The sequence below is a fragment of the Pseudophryne corroboree genome, unplaced genomic scaffold, assembly GCF_028390025.1.
Source record: "Pseudophryne corroboree isolate aPseCor3 unplaced genomic scaffold, aPseCor3.hap2 scaffold_192, whole genome shotgun sequence".
Classification (NCBI taxonomy): domain Eukaryota; kingdom Metazoa; phylum Chordata; class Amphibia; order Anura; family Myobatrachidae; genus Pseudophryne; species Pseudophryne corroboree.
This window is the reverse complement of record NW_026968559.1, coordinates 1,036,468-1,047,758: the sequence shown is the minus strand read 5'-3', so window position 1 is coordinate 1,047,758 and position 11,291 is coordinate 1,036,468. Positions and strand designations below refer to the sequence as shown.

The window sequence follows — 11,291 nt, the reverse complement described above, 5'->3', positions numbered from 1 at the left end:
TGCTGCCTTTCCAATGAAGCAAGTTTAATTTAGTAATAGGTGAAAAACCATCCCTACAAAGGTGTTAATCAGAGACTTGGCTTTGTGGACACTTTTCAGAGAACAAATTTGTTAGCATAAAAATAAAGCCAGAAAATAAAGAGCTGTTTAATCACGCAATTTGATTTTTTTGCCAGCATATTTCTTTTTCTCTGCAACCCACTGCTAAATTGTGCTTCCTAGATGTTTTTATAAAATCACTGAATCAAATCTAACTCTGATTACATCAGAGAAGGCCAGGTACCCTACACCATAACAGGGGGTATGAAATTTGACTTGTCTACTTAAAGATCACCAAAATCTGATAACAAGGTCAATTAGGTCCCTGGGTGGGATTGAACCACCAACCTTTTAGTTAATAGCCGTACATACTAACTGATTGCGCCACAGAGACACTTTGCAAAAGTTCATACTGACAAAGGCTAATAAACATTCATCTAAAACGTTTCCTAGAAAAACTTTAAAAAGTCAATAATCTGGTGAGTTTTTGTAAGATGTTTCTTCCATCAACCAACGAAGAAACACATTGGTACTTTCCCATGATGAGTGAGTGCTTCAGGATCTCTTGCACTTACATGTGCAGCAGAGTACTGCAATGGAAGCATGCTGGGCCCATAACCCAGAGGTAGGCAGATTGAAACTATCCTCTGCTATATGCATTTTTTTTTGTTAATTAAAGTAATCCAAAACTGGGATTGATATTTTGGCTCTTTTATTTTTACTTAAAGTACAATAACTTTTACCATTTTAATTTGTTTTAATAGTATATTGACAGTATTGTTTTCTTTCAAAAATCCACTTCATTTTCTTTACCCTATTATTAAAATGGTAATTGACAAAAACAAACTACATTGTCACCAGAAGAGCAATACAAAATGTACAAGTGATATATTAAAATCATCTTTCCAGCTTGAATTTCAATGATGCATTGGGGCAACGATTTTGTGAGAAACATCTTCACCCTTAAATAAAGATTTTCTTAATTCCTTACCTGTGTGCTAATTAGATATCACCTTGTTTTCATATTAAACAGACTTCCACATGAGAAAGCAGCAAGGATGCAGTGGCGTTAATGTTTCCTGGTGTCAACCTGTATTATTTCAGTAGACATTGAAATGAGGATGCATCTTGCTGCCTTTCCAATGAAGCAAGTTTAATTTAGTAATAGGTGAAAAACCATCCTTACAAAGGTGTTAATCAGAGACTTGGCTTTGTGGACACTTTTCAGAGAACAAATTTGTTAGCATAAAAATAAAGCCAGAAAATAAAGAGCTGTTTAATCACTCAATTGGATTTTTCTGCCAGCATGTTTTTTTTCTCTGCAACCCACTGCTAAATTGTGCTTCCTAGCTGTTTTTATAAAATCACTGAATCAAATCTAACTCTGATTACATCAGAGAAGGCCAAGTACCCTACACCATAACAGGGGGTTTGAAATTTTGACTTGTCTACTTAAAGATCACCAAAATCTGATAACAAGGTCAATTAGGTCCCTGGGTGGGATTGAACCACCAACCTTTTGGTTAATAGCCGTACATACTAACTGATTGCGCCACAGAGACACTTTGCAAAAGTCCATACTGACAAAGGCTAATAAGCATTCATCTAAAACGTTTCCTAGCAAAACTTTAAAAAGTCAATAATCTGGAGAGTTTTTGTAAGATGTTTCTTCCATCAACCAACGAAGAAACACATTGGTACTTTCCCGTGATGAGTGAGTGCTTCAGGATCTCTTGCACTTACATGTGCAGCAGAGTACAGCAATGGAAGCATGCTGGACCCATAACCCAGAGGTAGACAGATTGAAACTATCTTCTGCTGTATGCTTTTTTTGTTGTTAATTAAAGTAATCCAAAACTGGGATTGATATTTTGGCTCTTTTATTTTTACTTAAAGTACAATAACTTTTACCATTTTAATTTGTTTTAATAGTATATTGACAGTATTGTTGTCTTTCAAAAATCCACTTAATTTTCTTTACCCTATTATTAAATGGTAATTGACAAAAACAAACTACATTGTCACCAGAAGAGCAATACAAAATGTACAAGTGATATATTAAAATCATCTTTCCAGCTTGAATTTCAATGATGCATTGGGGCAACGATTTTGTGAGAAACATCTTCACCCTTAAATAAAGATTTTCTTAATTCCTTACCTGTGTGCTAATTAGATATCACCTTGTTTTCACATTAAACAGACTTCCACATGAGAAAGCAGCAAGGATGCAGTGGCGTTAATGTTTCCTGGTGTCAACCTGTATTATTTCAGTAGACATTGAAATGAGGATGCATCTTGCTGCCTTTCCAATGAAGCAAGTTTAATTTAGTAATAGGTGAAAAACCATCCTTACAAAGGTGTTAATCAGAGACTTGGCTTTGTGGACACTTTTCAGAGAACAAATTTGTTAGCATAAAAATAAAGCCAGAAAATAAAGAGCTGTTTAATCACTCAATTGGATTTTTCTGCCAGCATATTTTTTTTCTCTGCAACCCACTGCTAAATTGTGCTTCCTAGCTGTTTTTATAAAATCACTGAATCAAATCTAACTCTGATTACATCAAAGAAGGCCAGGTACCCTACACCATCACACGGGGTTTGAAATTTTGACTTGTCTACTTAAATATCACCAAAATCTGATCACAAGGTTAATTACGTCCCTGGGTGGGATTGAACCACCAACCTTTTGGTTAATAGCCAAACACACTAACCGATTGCGCCACAGAGACACTTTGCAAAAAGTACATACTGACAAAGGCTAATAAGCATACATCTAGAACGTTTCCTAGAAAAACATTAAAAAATCAATAATCTGGAGAGTTTTTGTAAGATGTTTCTTCCATCAACCAACGAATAAACACATTGGTACTTTCCCATGATGAGTGAGTGCTTCAGGATCTCTTGCACTGACATGGGCAGCAGAGTACTGCAATGGAAGCATGCTGGACCCATAACCCAGAGGTAGGCAGATTGAAACTATCCTTTGCTATATGCATTTTTTTTGTTAATTTAAGTAATCAAAACTGGGATTGATATTTTTGCTCTTTTATTTTTACTTAAAGTACAAAAACTTTTACCATTTTAATTTGTTTTAATAGTATATTGACAGTATAGTTTTCTTTCAAAAATCCACTTAATTTTCTTTACCCTGTTATTAAAATGGTAATTGACAAAAAAACTACATTGTCACCAGAAGAGCAATACAAAATGTACAAGTGATATATTAAAATCATCTTTCCAGCTTGAATTTCAATGATGCATTGGGGCAACAATTTTGTGAGAAACATCTTCACCCTTAAATAAAGATTTTCGTAATTCCTTACCTGTGTGCTAATTAGATATCACCTTGTTTTCACATTAAACAGACTTCCACATGAGAAAGCAGCAAGGATGCAGTGGCGTTTATGTTTCCTGGTGTCAACCTGTATTATTTCAGTAGACATTGAAATGAGGATGCATCTTGCTGCCTTTCCAATGAAGCAAGTTTAATTTAGTAATAGGTGAAAAACCATCCTTACAAAGGTGTTAATCAGAGACTTGGCTTTGTGGACACTTTTCAGAGAACAAATTTGTTAGCATAAAAATAAAGCCAGAAAATGAAGAGCTGTTTAATCACTCAATTGGATTTTTCTGCCAGCATATTTTTTTTCTCTGCAACCCACTGCTAAATTGTGCTTCCTAGCTGTTTTTTATAAAATCACTGAATCAAATCTAACTCTGATTACATCAGAGAAGGCCAGGTACCCTACACAATAAGAGGGGGTTTGAAATTTTGACTTGTCTACTTAAATATCACCAAAATGTGATCACAAGGTCAATTATGTCCCTGGGTGGGATTGAACCACCAACCTTTTGGTTAATAGCCGAACACACTAACCGATTGCGCCACCGAGACACTTTGCAAACAGTACATACTGACAAAGGCTAATAAGCATACATCTAGAACGTTTCCTAGAAAAACATTAAAAAATCAATAATCTGGAGAGTTTTTGTAAGATGTTTCTTCCATCAACCAATGAATAAACACATTGGTACTTTCCCATGATGAGTGAGTGCTTCAGGATCTCTTGCACTTACATGTGCAGCAGAGTACTGCAATGGAAGCATGCTGGACCCATAACCCAGAGGTAGGCAGATTGAAACTATCCTTTGCTATATGCATTTTTTTTTGTTAATTTAAGTAATCAAAACTGGGATTGATATTTTTGCTCTTTTATATTTACTTAAAGTACAATAACTTTTACCATTTTAATTTGTTTTAATAGTATATTGACAGTATAGTTTTCTTTCAAAAATCCACTTAATTTTCTTTACCCTATTATTAAAATGGTAATTGACAAAAAAAACTACATTGTCACCAGAAGAGCAATACAAAATGTACAAGTGATATATTAAAATCATCTTTCCAGCTTGAATTTCAATGATGCATTGGGTCAACAATTTTGTGAGAAACATCTTCACCCTTAAATAAAGATTTTCTTAATTCCTTACCTGTGTGCTAATTAGATATCACCTTGTTTTCACATTAAACAGACTTCCACATGAGAAAGCAGCAAGGATGCAGTGGCGTTAATGTTTCCTGGTGTCAACCTGTATTATTTCAGTAGACATTGAAATGAGGATGCATCTTGCTGCCTTTCCAATGAAGCAAGTTTAATTTAGTAATAGGTGAAAAACCATCCCTACAAAGGTGTTAATCAGAGACTTGGCTTTGTGGACACTTTTCAGAGAACAAATTTGTTAGCATAAAAATAAAGCCAGAAAATAAAGAGCTGTTTAATCACGCAATTTGATTTTTTTGCCAGCATATTTCTTTTTCTCTGCAACCCACTGCTAAATTGTGCTTCCTAGATGTTTTTATAAAATCACTGAATCAAATCTAACTCTGATTACATCAGAGAAGGCCAGGTACCCTACACCATAACAGGGGGTATGAAATTTGACTTGTCTACTTAAAGATCACCAAAATCTGATAACAAGGTCAATTAGGTCCCTGGGTGGGATTGAACCACCAACCTTTTAGTTAATAGCCGTACATACTAACTGATTGCGCCACAGAGACACTTTGCAAAAGTTCATACTGACAAAGGCTAATAAGCATTCATCTAAAACGTTTCCTAGAAAAACTTTAAAAAGTCAATAATCTGGAGAGTTTTTGTAAGATGTTTCTTCCATCAACCAACGAAGAAACACATTGGTACTTTCCCATGATGAGTGAGTGCTTCAGGATCTCTTGCACTTACATGTGCAGCAGAGTACTGCAATGGAAGCATGCTGGGCCCATAACCCAGAGGTAGGCAGATTGAAACTATCCTCTGCTATATGCATTTTTTTTTGTTAATTAAAGTAATCCAAAACTGGGATTGATATTTTGGCTCTTTTATTTTTACTTAAAGTACAATAACTTTTACCATTTTAATTTGTTTTAATAGTATATTGACAGTATTGTTTTCTTTCAAAAATCCACTTCATTTTCTTTACCCTATTATTAAAATGGTAATTGACAAAAACAAACTACATTGTCACCAGAAGAGCAATACAAAATGTACAAGTGATATATTAAAATCATCTTTCCAGCTTGAATTTCAATGATGCATTGGGGCAACGATTTTGTGAGAAACATCTTCACCCTTAAATAAAGATTTTCTTAATTCCTTACCTGTGTGCTAATTAGATATCACCTTGTTTTCATATTAAACAGACTTCCACATGAGAAAGCAGCAAGGATGCAGTGGCGTTAATGTTTCCTGGTGTCAACCTGTATTATTTCAGTAGACATTGAAATGAGGATGCATCTTGCTGCCTTTCCAATGAAGCAAGTTTAATTTAGTAATAGGTGAAAAACCATCCTTACAAAGGTGTTAATCAGAGACTTGGCTTTGTGGACACTTTTCAGAGAACAAATTTGTTAGCATAAAAATAAAGCCAGAAAATAAAGAGCTGTTTAATCACTCAATTGGATTTTTCTGCCAGCATGTTTTTTTTCTCTGCAACCCACTGCTAAATTGTGCTTCCTAGCTGTTTTTATAAAATCACTGAATCAAATCTAACTCTGATTACATCAGAGAAGGCCAAGTACCCTACACCATAACAGGGGGTTTGAAATTTTGACTTGTCTACTTAAAGATCACCAAAATCTGATAACAAGGTCAATTAGGTCCCTGGGTGGGATTGAACCACCAACCTTTTGGTTAATAGCCGTACATACTAACTGATTGCGCCACAGAGACACTTTGCAAAAGTCCATACTGACAAAGGCTAATAAGCATTCATCTAAAACGTTTCCTAGCAAAACTTTAAAAAGTCAATAATCTGGAGAGTTTTTGTAAGATGTTTCTTCCATCAACCAACGAAGAAACACATTGGTACTTTCCCGTGATGAGTGAGTGCTTCAGGATCTCTTGCACTTACATGTGCAGCAGAGTACAGCAATGGAAGCATGCTGGACCCATAACCCAGAGGTAGACAGATTGAAACTATCTTCTGCTGTATGCTTTTTTTGTTGTTAATTAAAGTAATCCAAAACTGGGATTGATATTTTGGCTCTTTTATTTTTACTTAAAGTACAATAACTTTTACCATTTTAATTTGTTTTAATAGTATATTGACAGTATTGTTGTCTTTCAAAAATCCACTTAATTTTCTTTACCCTATTATTAAATGGTAATTGACAAAAACAAACTACATTGTCACCAGAAGAGCAATACAAAATGTACAAGTGATATATTAAAATCATCTTTCCAGCTTGAATTTCAATGATGCATTGGGGCAACGATTTTGTGAGAAACATCTTCACCCTTAAATAAAGATTTTATTAATTCCTTACCTGTGTGCTAATTAGATATCACCTTGTTTTCACATTAAACAGACTTCCACATGAGAAAGCAGCAAGGATGCAGTGGCGTTAATGTTTCCTGGTGTCAACTTGTATTATTTCAGTAGACATTGAAATGAGGATGCATCTTGCTGCCTTTCCAATGAAGCAAGTTTAATTTAGTAATAGGTGAAAAACCATCCTTACAAAGGTGTTAATCAGAGACTTGGCTTTGTGGACACTTTTCAGAGAACAAATTTGTTAGCATAAAAATAAAGCCAGAAAATGAAGAGCTGTTTAATCACTCAATTGGATTTTTCTGCCAGCATATTTTTTTTCTCTGCAACCCACTGCTAAATTGTGCTTCCTAGCTGTTTTTTATAAAATCACTGAATCAAATCTAACTCTGATTACATCAGAGAAGGCCATGTACCCTACACCATAAGAGGAGGTTTGAAATTTTGACTTGTCTACTTAAATATCACCAAAATCTGATCACAAGGTTAATTACGTCCCTGGGTGGGATTGAACCACCAACCTTTTGGTTAATAGCCAAACACACTAACCGATTGCGCCACAGAGACACTTTGCAAAAAGTACATACTGACAAAGGCTAATAAGCATACATCTAGAACGTTTCCTAGAAAAACATTAAAAAATCAATAATCTGGAGAGTTTTTGTAAGATGTTTCTTCCATCAACCAACGAATAAACACATTGGTACTTTCCCATGATGAGTGAGTGCTTCAGGATCTCTTGCACTTACATGGGCAGCAGAGTACTGCAATGGAAGCATGCTGGGCCCATAACCCAGAGGTAGGCAGATTGAAACTATCCTCTGCTATATGCATTTTTTTTGTTAATTAAAGTAATCCAAAACTGGGATTGATATTATTGCTCTTTTATTTTTACTTAAAGTACAATAACTTTTACCATTTTAATTTGTTTTAATAGTATATTGACAGTATTGTTTTCTTTCAAAAATCCACTTCATTTTCTTTACCCTATTATTAAAATGGTAATTGACAAAAACAAACTACATTGTCACCAGAAGAGCAATACAAAATGTACAAGTGATATATTAAAATCATCTTTCCAGCTTGAATTTCAATGATGCATTGGGGCAACGATTTTGTGAGAAACATCTTCACCCTTAAATAAAGATTTTCTTAATTCCTTACCTGTGTGCTAATTAGATATCACCTTGTTTTCATATTAAACAGACTTCCACATGAGAAAGCAGCAAGGATGCAGTGGCGTTAATGTTTCCTGGTGTCAACTTGTATTATTTCAGTAGACATTGAAATGAGGATGCATCTTGCTGCCTTTCCAATGAAGCAAGTTTAATTTAGTAATAGGTGAAAAACCATCCTTACAAAGGTGTTAATCAGAGACTTGGCTTTGTGGACACTTTTCAGAGAACAAATTTGTTAGCATAAAAATAAAGCCAGAAAATGAAGAGCTATTTAATCACTCAATTGGATTTTTCTGCCAGCATATTTTTTTTCTCTGCAACCCACTGCTAAATTGTGCTTCCTAGCTGTTTTTATAAAATCACTGAATAAAATCTAACTCTGATTACATCAGAGAAGGCCAGGTACCCTACACCATAACAGGGGGTTTGAAATTTTGACTTGTCTACTTAAAGATCACCAAAATCTGATAACAAGGTCAATTAGGTCCCTGGGTGGGATTGAACCACCAACCTTATGGTTAATAGCCGTACATACTAACTGATTGCGCCACAGAGACACTTTGCAAAAGTCCATACTGACAAAGGCTAATAAGCATTCATCTAAAACGTTTCCTAGAAAAACTTTAAAAAGTCAATAATCTGGAGAGTTTTTGTAAGATGTTTCTTCCATCAACCAACGAAGAAACACATTGGTACTTTCCCATGATGAGTGAGTGCTTCAGGATCTCTTGCACTTACATGTGCAGCAGAGTACTACAATGGAAGCATGCTGGGCCCATAACCCAGAGGTAGGCAGATTGAAACTATCCTCTGCTATATGCATTTTTTTTTGTTAATTAAAGTAATCCAAAACTGGGATTGATATTTTGTCTCTTTTATTTTTACTTAAAGTACAATAACTTTTACCATTTTAATTTGTTTTAATAGTATATTGACAGTATTGTTTTCTTTCAAAAATCCACTTCATTTTCTTTATCCTATTATTAAAATGGTAATTGACAAAAACAAACTACATTGTCACCAGAAGAGCAATACAAAATGTACAAGTGATATATTAAAATCATCTTTCCAGCTTGAATTTCAATGATGCATTGGGGCAACGATTTTGTGAGAAACATCTTCACCCTTAAATAAAGATTTTCTTAATTCCTTACCTGTGTGCTAATTAGATATCACCTTGTTTTCACATTAAACAGACTTCCACATGAGAAAGCAGCAAGGGTGCAGTGGCATTAATGTTTCCTGGTGTCAACCTGTATTATTTCTGTAGACATTGAAATGAGGATACATCTTGCTGCCTTTCCAATGAAGCAAGTTTAATTTAGTAATAGGTGAAAAACCATCCCTACAAAGGTGTTAATCAGAGACTTGGCTTTGTGGACACTTTTCAGAGAACAAATTTGTTAGCATAAAAATAAAGCCAGAAAATGAAGAGCTGTTTAATCACGCAATTTGGTTTTTTTGCCAGCATATTTCTTTTTCTCTGCAACCCACTGCTAAATTGTGCTTCCTAGATGTTTTTATAAAATCACTGAATCAAATCTAACTCTGATTACATCAGAGAAGGCCAGGTACCCTACACCATAACAGGGGGTATGAAATTTGACTTGTCTACTTAAAGATCACCAAAATCTGATAACAAGGTCAATTACGTCCCTGGGTGGGATTGAACCACCAACCTTTTGGTTAATAGCCGTACACACTAACTGATTGCGCCACAGAGACACTTTGCTAAAAGTACATACTGACAAATGCTAATAAGCATTCATCTAAAACGTTTCCTAGAAAAACTTAAAAAAGTCAATAATCTGGAGAGTTTTTGTAAGATGTTTCTTCTATCAACCAACGAAGAAACACATTGGTACTTTCCCATGATGAGTGAGTGCTTCAGAATCTCTTGCACTTACATGTGCAGCAGAGTACAGCAATGGAAGCATGCTGGGCCCATAACCCAGAGGTAGGCAGATTGAAACTATCCTCTGCTATATGCATTTTTTTGTTTGTTAATTAAAGTAATCCAAAACTGGGATTGATATTTTGGCTCTTTTATTTTTACTTAAAGTACAATAACTTTTACCATTTTAATTTGTTTTAATAGTATATTGACAGTATTGTTTTCTTTCAAAAATCCACTTAATTTTCTTTACCCTATTATTAAAATGGTAATTGACAAAAACAAACTACATTGTCACCAGAAGAGCAATACAAAATGTACAAGTGATATATTAAAATCATCTTTCCAGCTTGAATTTCAATGATGCATTGGGGCAACGATTTTGTGAGAAACACCTTCACCCTTAAATAAAGATTTTCTTAATTCCTTACCTGTGTGCTAATTAGATATCACCTTGTTTTCACATTAAACAGACTTCCACATGAGAAAGCAGCAAGGATGCAGTGGCGTTAATGTTTCCTGGTGTCAACCTGTATTATTTCAGTAAACATTGAAATGAGGATGCATCTTGCTGCCTTTCCAATGAAGCAAGTTTAATTTAGTAATAGGTGAAAAACCATCCTTACAAAGGTGTTAATCAGAGACTTGGCTTTGTGGACACTTTTCAGAGAACAAATTTGTTAGCATAAAAATAAAGCCAGAAAATAAAGAGCTGTTTAATCACTCAATTGGATTTTTCTGCCAGCATATTTTTTTTCTCTGCAACCCACTGCTAAATTGTGCTTCCTAGCTGTTTTTATAAAATCACTGAATCAAATCTAACTCTGATTACATCAGAGAAGGCCAGGTACCCTACACCATAACAGGGGGTTTGAAATTTTGACTTGTCTACTTAAAGATCACCAAAATCTGATAACAAGGTCAATTAGGTCCCTGGGTGGGATTGAACCACCAACCTTTTGGTTAATAGCCGTACATACTAACTGATTGCGCCACAGAGACACTTTGCAAAAGTCCATACTGACAAAGGCTAATAAGCATTCATCTAAAACGTTTCCTAGAAAAACTTTAAAAAGTCAATAATCTGGAGAGTTTTTGTAAGATGTTTCTTCCATCAACCAACGAAGAAACACATTGGTACTTTCCCATGATGAGTGAGTGCTTCAGGATCTCTTGAACTTACATGTGCAGCAGAGTACTGCAATGGAAGCATGCTGGGCCCATAACCCAGAGGTAAGCAGATTGAAACTATCCTCTGCTATATGCATTTTTTTTTTGTTAATTAAAGTAATCCAAAACTGGGATTGATATTTTGTCTCTTTTATTTTTACTTAAAGTACAATAACTTT

General features: G+C 34.8%; 2 non-coding genes across 2 annotated transcripts; both read right to left on the bottom strand.

Moving 5' to 3' along the window:
- Nucleotides 1-2,694: 2,694 nt before the first annotated feature.
- TRNAN-AUU (transfer RNA asparagine (anticodon AUU)) lies at nt 2,695-2,768 on the bottom strand. The gene has a single exon. It is a non-coding gene; the product is annotated as a tRNA-Asn (tRNA).
- Nucleotides 2,769-7,363: 4,595 nt separating this feature from the next.
- Nucleotides 7,364-7,437, bottom strand: TRNAN-AUU (transfer RNA asparagine (anticodon AUU)). Its single transcript has one exon. It is a non-coding gene; the product is annotated as a tRNA-Asn (tRNA).
- Between the last annotated feature and the right edge of the window lie 3,854 nt (nt 7,438-11,291).